General features: G+C 35.0%; 1 long non-coding RNA gene across 1 annotated transcript; it reads left to right on the top strand.

The window, feature by feature from the left end:
• The first annotated feature begins 4172 nt into the window (after positions 1–4172).
• Positions 4173–8138, top strand: LOC130013664 (uncharacterized). The gene is made up of 5 exons (XR_008788873.1): positions 4173–4358; positions 4922–5020; positions 5754–5867; positions 6255–6327; positions 7005–8138. It is a non-coding gene; the product is annotated as an uncharacterized LOC130013664 (long non-coding RNA).
• The last annotated feature ends 2059 nt before the right edge of the window (positions 8139–10197 follow it).

Here is a 10197-nt window from a genome sequence, read left to right as displayed (position 1 = left end):
AAAGTAGGACGTTAAACCACATTTCAGTCTGTCATGTCATTATATTTTTAAAAGTGTCTATATTCCTGTATTATGTACTCATCTGTAATGTTTACTGTGTTTTTGTGTTGCTGTATATAAAGCTATATTTATCATGGAATCTTTATTGTTATTCGTTAAGTCAAATTTGCCACGGTTTAAGAGATACCTCACTATTCCTTACAACTGAAATTGTGCACCAGGTAAGATTAAACCAAGGCCTGGGTGATTGTATTCATTGATATTAAAACGACTGATAATATAAAAGAAAAACGAAAATATGCAAATTGAAAAAAAATGTTTACAAAAGAATAAAATTACAATCATCCATGCATCAACACGTTGATAAAGCGACGCACGTATTATAAAGAAACACCCAATACATCCTCTCTCAGTTTTAAAGATGCATGTAGAAGCTAAATCTGTCTGGCTTCAAATGTTCTATTAATTATTATTTATGATATCAATGATGATGGAATTTAGTGTTTAGACATTTATTCACGTGACCAACCCATAAACATATCTCCAGAACATCGGATGGCTTCGATATTGAATGGATTAGGCCATTAGAGTAATATAACCGATTAACGATGAAATGGAAGTTACTTAAGAAAATGTTTGATAATCGAGGCTTCGTTTATTATTAATGCAATGTTACTTGACAATCGCTATTGCTTGTCAAAACTTCAAACATTCAAAACTTGGCTCAGAATAATGTAAAGTGACTGGAATTCTCAATATATTCATTTAGTATTATTTATTTTTAAACTATTATAGCCAGTACGACCAACTATTTATCTAAATCTTACATAATGTATCTTTAAACAGTAGCCGTCAATTTTACTTCTTGTATCAATGAATCATAAAGATACAACGGTTTCCAACCAATCAGTAAATATAGCCTAGCCAATGGTTTAACACCACCATGCACTTACTATATTACTGTTCCGCACCGACTAGGATAATGAAGAAATACAGCGTGCTGTGAGGCAATTTTGCCCGAAGCGGCACTATGACCTACTCTTAAATCGAATTCCATCTGGAATATGTACAGTGTGCTATGAGGTAAATTTGACCTGAACAGCGGCACTAAGGCCTACTCTTATTTCGAATTCAAAATGCCAAGGGTTCTTTTATATGCATCTCGTTTTTTCGTCACATCCGAAAGTCTAGAAACTGTTCTTTGTGAGGTTATGCACGCTGTACCAATAACACGGGGAAGTTTTTCGGTCAACACCTGGTTAACGAGCCAGCGTCTTACTCACTGAGCCGCTGTGGTCACCATAAACAGGTGAAATAACCGTGATATGTGCTTTAATTAAAGCCTATGAGCTGGATTTGAGCGATAGAGGAATCCAGTTGAAAAATTGATTTTCTAGTAGAAATATCAGTTCATTCCGTTCAGTATATGTTTACAACTAGTAGCAATATCAGTATACAAAAGGTTCACTTGCTTTCAGTATAACAAATATATGACGAAGCAAAATTGTGTTAATTTATGCTGCTCTTTGTGTAAATGGTTCACTTTAATTTGTTTTTTGTTGGATGACGTCATAATATTACATATAAAGTTACAACCTTCATATTGTTGATCAAGGAAGGATATAATTTATCACATTCTAATAAGAGAATAAATCTACAACTTGAGTTTTATTTTGATTAACACATGGATTACTATATACTGTTAATCTCGTGATATATTTGTTGTTTAAAATATTTACCTATAGGAGTTAGAGAAATATGCTGCGATTAGACTTAATAATACTGATATTAGCTAGTATATGGGTAGTAGGTAAGTTAACTTCTTATGGCTGTCTAATTATAATAATAGAGTCAATTTGTTATTAATCGATTTGTCAAATCTGACCGTTTTCATTAGCAGAAAAGTAGGACGTTAACTTGACATATCTGACAATAATTCATCCGACCCGGGGATATAAATAATTATATTTTACACGATAGCCTGAGATAGGCATTCATTTTTTTTCATCCATCTACATAAAATGTAATGTTGTTCTATCGTAAGTTTTAACCTCCCCTTCCATAGATGGTGATATCTCAGACAGTCAATTTATCCATTTTGTGTAAGCTCATTTCGTACGGATAGAGGGGGTGAAAGTGTTATGTGTCGCCCTGGCATTCGTTCGCTCATTTAAAAATCATCTTAAAGCGAGAGCATCAACCACAATGGGATCATTTGAGAGAGAGAGAGAGAGAGAGAGGGAGAGAGAGACGGGGTTTGATGTCCATTCGACATCAATTCAGGTCTAACATATGGTTCAATTTTATTTCAATAATTCACTTGCGCGTAGGGGTCTTTAACCCTAACCCTATTCCCTAACCCTGGCAGGGTTAGGAAAGCCGAGGACCTGGAGAAAACCCACGAAGTTGGACAGGCGACCTTACGCCTTGTCACGTACAACCGTGGAAGCGAAACCGCGCCAATTGTCTCAATGACATACCTTATGATACAGCGCGCACGTGCTAAACATTTGGTCATCCAACACCACTGGGATCATTTGTAAATTCGGCAGTAAGTACCTGAAGGATATAGTTGTCAGTCATTTCACAATATATTTACCTATCCAGGTGTGTATTTGTTTTCAAATGAGACAAATTTTTATTATAAATTGTAATTGTTTATTATATGTAACCTGATTCTATATCTTAAATATTGATATTTTAAATACTAATCCCTGATATTTGTTATACGCCCACATTGAAATGGGTTGTATATTGTCGTCGCCCCCGTCAGCCGCTCCGGCGTCCGAAATTGCTTGTGGACACCCTAGAGGCTAAATTTATACAGTGTTTAAGGTCATTGATTTTCAACGATTTCAAACGATAATTAATGCCAGAATTATGCCCCTTGATCACTTTGAGGGGAAAACATAATATCCAATTAAATTTAAACTTTGTACACAGTGTTTAAGGTCATGAGACGAAGAAGCCTATTAATATTCGTAGATTCTGTGAACGTGGTCTTTCCCAATCAGGAACGTTAAAACAATGATAATTACTTAGTAAATTATTGTGGATTTGTGTTGGTTTGGTTAAAACTAATCTCGTCCTGTTTTCTCGCACTCTGGCACTTGATTTCGTGCTTTCGCGAATTCTCACTGCGAACATATAACATGGCCCCAATAAGCGATGATACTGGATAGACGATGTCACGGGGTCAAAAGTCACCAGCCCAGTTGGAGCAGAACAGTAGGAGGTTAAAAGCCTCATTTCAAAACTCACCAATAAGCTAATCATCCAAATCTTCAATAACAACTGGACACAATACTGATTTGATTGTCCAATAATTTGGTTCAAATTTGTTTATGAACGAATTAAGTCACACAGGTTTGTTTTATCTTTTCAGATAGTTTTAATTGCCGTCCAGGTGGTAAGAAAATGTTTTTAGAACTAAACTTAAGGATTAAACATGTGTTATCCGTAACAAAGTCACTCAAACATGAAACAACCCGATAAGGTTGGCCTGATTAGCTAAAGTATCTTTCAGTGGTGTCAATTGCAAAAAAATAGTTCGTTAAACAAAGTGGAAAGTTGCTCTCAGTCCAACAGTTTTGATTTTCAACAGATTTAAATACGATTGGCACTTAATGATTTAATTTAGAAATGGATAACCGAGACTTTGTGTATTATCGTAAGAACGGTAGCAATGACAATCGTGACTACACTGTTTTCAACATACTCCCTTTTCATTGTTTCTCTAAATCTTACATAAAGTATTTATGATAAGTACATCTGATCAAGCTAACGTATATATCAACAAACATTGAAATAGCCCATTTTAGCTGTTTATTATGTTACAGTCTGTTTATCATTGAATTATAAACTAAATCTTGATCTGTTCCACATCAGTACGCTATGACTAATAAATCTTGACGTGACATTTTATATTTTATATTACAGCCAAGTTTATACCAGTATGTAGTGACAAGTCTACAACTGGTAATATTGTTTATCTGTCTTGACGTGACATTGTATATTTTATATTACAGTTAATTTTATACCAGTATGTAGTGATAAATCTATAACTGGTAACAGCGTTCATCTGTCTGGTGTTAGAGACTCTGATGATACTACACAATGTTCATGTTCTTTATCTACTGGATTACCAACCAATGTTACAATAACTCCAAATACGATACCACATGGATGTTATTATAAATTCCAATTTCTTTATATGACTGGGGTCAGGATATATTCATGTAGTCAGATATACGAATCAGTTATACCAATACAAAATGGTGGTAGCGTCGAGATAAACTTATTACATAATGATACAAGTACACCGAGAGTATTCACGGCCTGTGTGCAAATAAAATCAGGTAATAATATAATTATATATTCTAAAGAGAATCCAGGATTTTCATATATTAATGAGTTGTAGTCACAATTCACCACCGTCTAACGCGGTAAAAGCCCACGACGGGCTGCATTATACGACAACATTCCTGTTTGAATGAAATATGAAATGGCTGAAATGGCTGTAATATGGCACCCCTAAAGTAATAGTCTTCATCCTCTATTTGAAATAAATAACAGGGACCGTATCAAGAAAATCTGTATTTAAAAACATGCAGTCAGTAGAGTCCTTACAAACATTCACGAACGTTCGGTCTACGAAATGAATGATACTGCCACATCTGAACTCTGTCTCATAAAAAGTACAGTCTGGAAGTAGGGCATGCAGGGACAATAAATGTACCAAGTTTCAAGTCGACCTCACTCCACACCTATAATACGTTAACATTATGAATGTGGACCATTTGGGGCCTGAACCCCTAAATTATGCATGGACAAGGTGAGAAATTTGACTGCTCTGTTTATACGCAAATATACAAATTAATCATTCTCTCATAATTCTCAAGTTGATTTTGTTTCATTTTAGCATCCTCATCATCTAAAAGACTGTCATGTGGTAAATCAAGATGGTCAACAACAAGCTATAAACCTACTGATATAGAAACATCTTTCACAGAAAGTATAAGTTAGTTGTTATTATTCTGTTGTATTTGTTTTTACACATAACACGAGTTATTTGTTCCAATCGTTCACTTCTTGTATGTTTCATCTTATCTCATTCCACCCAAGAACAGTTTTCATTGTCAATCCATCAACCCGGTCTTCAAATGGGGTTTAACGTCCTACTTTTCTGCACTGAAGGGATTAATGAAGACGAACAGGTGCCATACAATACTGAGGAACAATTTGCCTCAGCGGCGTTATGGCCAACTCGAATTATCGAATTCCAACCGACAAAGTTTCTTTTTCGTGCTCACCAACGTCCACACTGGGCCTCGGTTTTTCGTCCCATCCGAGCAACTATACGATGTCCCTTGCAAGGCCTCTTGTCCTACACCACTGGCAAAGGGGAACCATGCCGGAAAATTGCAATGAACTTTCTCGAGCAACACCGGGATCGAACAAGGGACCCCCGGGTTAGCGAGCAAGACATCATCCTCACTGAGCCACCTCGGCTCACAAAAGCTGGAAATAGAAACCGCATACTACCAAACAAACAAATGCCAGAAACAACCAAATAACACCACTACTTGGTGGTAAAATCAGCACAAGATGTGCGTCCGGCTTTAGGTTTCTATTCGATTTCAATAGCCAACTTTTCAATGCATAATTGTTTACATCATACTTTGAGTATGTTAATGGATACTTGATAAAGATAAAAATATAAACATGGATCTATTCCCTTCCATTGATAATAGCGACACCCGGTGATGAATCTAACCAACCAACATATGGTAGTGAATCTAACCAACCAACATCTGATAGTGAATCTAACCAACCAACAACACCAACATCTAAGAATGATAACTCGAGTAAGTCCATCTTTATTTCGGAAAGAGACCATCCAAATGTATTTTTTCATTTCTAACAAGCGTAGTTAGATATAAATAGCGATAACCATTTCTAAAAAGCGTAGTTAGATATAAGTAGCGACGAGAGTTGATAACCATTTCTAGAAGATCTGATATCACTTCTTCCTTAGGGAATTAAAATAGCCATGAACGTAGGTTTACCATACGTTGAGAAGATTTATGGTGATTATCTGACAGTAGTTGTAATCTTGTATTAAAGGTGTTTGTTACCTTCCACTTTTTAAACTAGAAGTTATATTTTTCAAAGAATAAATCGTTACTACATCATATGATGTTGAAACTTTAGTATTGTTGAAAAGATTTATATATAAATTTTATATATTCCAGTATCTGCTATAATTGGTGGAGCTGTAGGAGGATTAATTGTGATTATCGTCATCATTATTATCATAGTAATCTGGTTAGTACCATTTCTATATTACATTCCTTGTAATGTATCATCAATATTCCAAGTATCATCTCTATCTATTCCCTGTAACCTATAATTTTACCATGGTAATATGGATAGTATCAACTCTATATCCCAATGATTTATAATGCAGAATTATCAAAGTTATAATAGCAACACTAACTTACTTATTAGTTTCATCATTTTAACACATTTAATAATGAAAGACATATATTCGGTATTAAATGTTGACTAGAGATAAAAGCCAATGACAGAATTATTCGGTGGCATTACGATTTGAATTGTTTGTGAACGTACGATATCAGGTTACAGATATGTCGAACCCAATCACGAACAGGCAAGTACAGAGGCTTGTTGTAATAATAGTCTAAAGTTGCTGTTCTTACAGCCTCCATGACATAGTGATCGTGGAAAGTTATAAGTATACGCTAAATGAGTATTCTAAAACGGCTTATCTCATTGTAGTAAACCTAATTCAACAAAGGGTTATTTTTCCTACAACAGTCGTACGCCAGCTTCGATTGTAAAGTGCGTTTTAAAGTAAAGATATCCGAAGCCTCTTTGGGTTTTACTAGACAACAACTCACTTCACTTTATTTGTGTATATTGTAATAAATACACGTTTTATCAGTCAGGGCAACTCACTTCAACTTATTTGTATATTATAGTGTAATACGTAAGAAGAATGGGGACAATATTTATGACAGTCCAGAAGCTGCAGAGACTGGTCCTCATCCTTACCAGATCATTCACAGATAACAGATATGGGGAGATAACTCTGACTGATAAACATAATAATGAATTGGTTCATCAGGAGAATGATCCATATACCAGTATTGATAATGATATAATTAAACCTAGCAACGGTAACCAAGGAATGGAATGTCTAGAAAATGATCTTTATATTAGTTCTGATGATGTCACTGATGACGTGGCGGTTGATGATAAACTTAAACCTAGCAACGGTAACCAAGGGATGGAATATCTAGAAAATGATCTGTATATTAGTTCTGATGATGTCACTAATGACGTGGTGGTTGGTGATAAACTAAAAGTAAAACTTCCGGTTGTGGCGGAACACGCCCGGGTTAACACATCTAACACGAACCAAATCACGAATGGGATCAAGGAGAGAAAAATACACTGTTGTTAATAAAGAGTGGGGGGGAATGATCAATAAGGATAAACGTAATGAACAATTTAAAATAGGGCCTAGTGCAGATAAATACACTGTTGTTAATAAAGAGGGGAAGAAGAACAATGATGAAACTGAAGGAAAATTTAAAATAGGGCCTAGTGGAGATACATACGCTGTTGTTAATAAAGAGGGGAGAGGAACCTTAAATAATTATGTTGTAATTATGTTGAATGTTTGTCACCGTGCTGAACCTTTCAATCCGGTGTCTAGCTAATCCAAAACGCTTGATACGTCTACTAAATGTTATATTGTATATTGAGATTTGCTTATAATTTCTACAGGTGCCGATGTAATGAGACCCCACCCCATCATGAGAACCAAGTAAGCACCCCTGAGGTTCACCAAAAACAATAACAAAATCAATAACAATCTTAAATTAACATGAACTTTATGTCAACTTGAATAAAACTGTTTTCCGGCGAGATAACGATCGGCGAGGAACTATAATAGGGAATACGATCAATGGTTCAGCGAGGAGCTCAGTGTTATAGCCACTATTGTCTTGACATTCATTGTCCGGTGGGACTGTGGATGGCGCCCTCGATTTTAACAGACCCCCCCCCTTCCCCACCCATCGATTCACAGCTTCTAGATCCACTACAGAATGTCTATAAACTATAATCCTATTCATCATTGTGTAATGGTTATAATTGTTATAAATTATAATCCTATTCATCATTGTGTGATATCCCCGTCTTCATTAAATGTATATATATATCATGGTGTCTTTATTGTTATTTGTACGTCAAATATTGCACGGTTTAAGAGATACCTCACGATTCTTTACTAGTGAAATTGTGCACCAGGTAAGATTAAATCAAGTCCTGGCTGATTATGTTCATTGATATTAAAACGCATGAAAATACAAAAGAAAAAAGAAAATATGCAAATTGAATAAAATTGTTTACAAAAGAATAAAGTTACAATCATGCATGTATAAACACGAACATAAAGCGATGCACATATTTATAGTAACACCCAATCTATAATTATCATACACATCCTCTTTTAGTTTTAAATATGCATTATGTAAAAGCCAGCCAACGTCTTACTCACTGAACCACTGCGGTCCCCATGAGTAGGCGAAATAACCTTGATATGTACTTTATTTAAAGTTCGCTGAACATGATATGGGCAATACATGGTAAAGTTGAATTTCTACTAGAAATATCAGTCCAATAGTTTTAATCCCGTTCAGTATTTAGAAAGATATGATGAAACTAAATTATGTTGATATATGCTACCCCTTATATAAATGGTTTACTTTAATTTTTCTATCTACTCGCTTTACTTTCTTGGTGGAATCTGTCGACAAACAAATAGATCCAGATATCTTGCAAGTTGAAGTTTCCGGTGATGTTTGTTTACTTTTAATGTAACGCCCGCTGCACCTAAAGTTGATTGCGATCGGTCTTCCTTTAAAATGATGTATTCTGGGTACATATTAGCGATGGGTCTGGCTTTAAAATGATGTATTCTAGGTACCTATTAGCGTGGATTAAGCTGTGGGAAATTTGATATAATCCGGAAAATGCAAATCGCGCATCGTTTATAGGGACAAACATTAAAGGGACGGGTCGTCTTCTGCCGTTTGTCTCATCACTACTAGAAATAGACACCAAAATAAACAAATTGTGGTCAAAGAGGTAATCCTCTTGTGGTCAAAGAGGTACTCTTTTAAATTATAGAACCGCAACTCTTATATACAAATGGTATAATATTACAAATGACATCTTCTTTTATTACTAGTTCTTCGGGTGGAACGTAAAACAGAGGTAGCGTAGACAGGTTGGCGTGAACGTAAAAGAATCCTTGATAGGTAGGTGGAATTTGATGTAAGCGTAGGTCGTAGCGCCGATGTCATTTTACAATATGCCACAAAGCACACTGCATGACGTATACCCGTCTTTATTGGCCCTGTCGGTTTTATTTTAAATTATACGACCGCTACTCGCCTATTTTAGGATTCTGTGAAATTGTATTATTATTATCTATGGCCTCTTCTTTTTTACACGTTAATAATAAATACAGGGTGACTGCACCACACACAAGCAGTTACACAAGACAAACCTATGGACAGGACACATTATGATATTTTCAATATATTCCTTTTTCATTATCTAGTTTTTTATCTACATCTTACATAATGTATCTTTAAGTAAGTATCTTAACCAGGATGTCTGTGTCAGTATATATATATATACACACCATCAAGTTACAACATTCATATTGTTGATCAAGATAGGATTGAAGAAGATAGATCTACCACTAGAGATTTATTTTCACTAAGAAAAGTTTTATAAACACATGGATTACTACATACTGTAAACTGATAATCTGTTGATATAGATGTTGTTTAAAATATTTACCTATATGAGTAACAGAAATATGATTCCATCAGATTTACTAATACTGATATTAGCTAGTATATCGGTAGTAGGTAAGTTAATTTATTATGTTCGTCTTATGCCTGTCTAATTATGATAGAACCAATTTGTTATTACTCGATTTGTCAAATCTGACCGTTTTCTTTAGCAGAAAAGTAGGACGTTAAATTGTCATATCTAACAATAATTCATCAGACCTGGAGATAAAAATAATTATATTTTACACGATAACCTGAGATAAAGATTCATTTGTGGACACCCTAGGGGCTAAATTTA

The sequence above is a fragment of the Patella vulgata genome, chromosome 7, assembly GCF_932274485.2.
Source record: "Patella vulgata chromosome 7, xgPatVulg1.2, whole genome shotgun sequence".
Classification (NCBI taxonomy): domain Eukaryota; kingdom Metazoa; phylum Mollusca; class Gastropoda; family Patellidae; genus Patella; species Patella vulgata.
The sequence above is the reverse complement of the archived record's forward strand: the minus strand, read 5'-3'. Positions and strand labels throughout refer to the sequence as shown.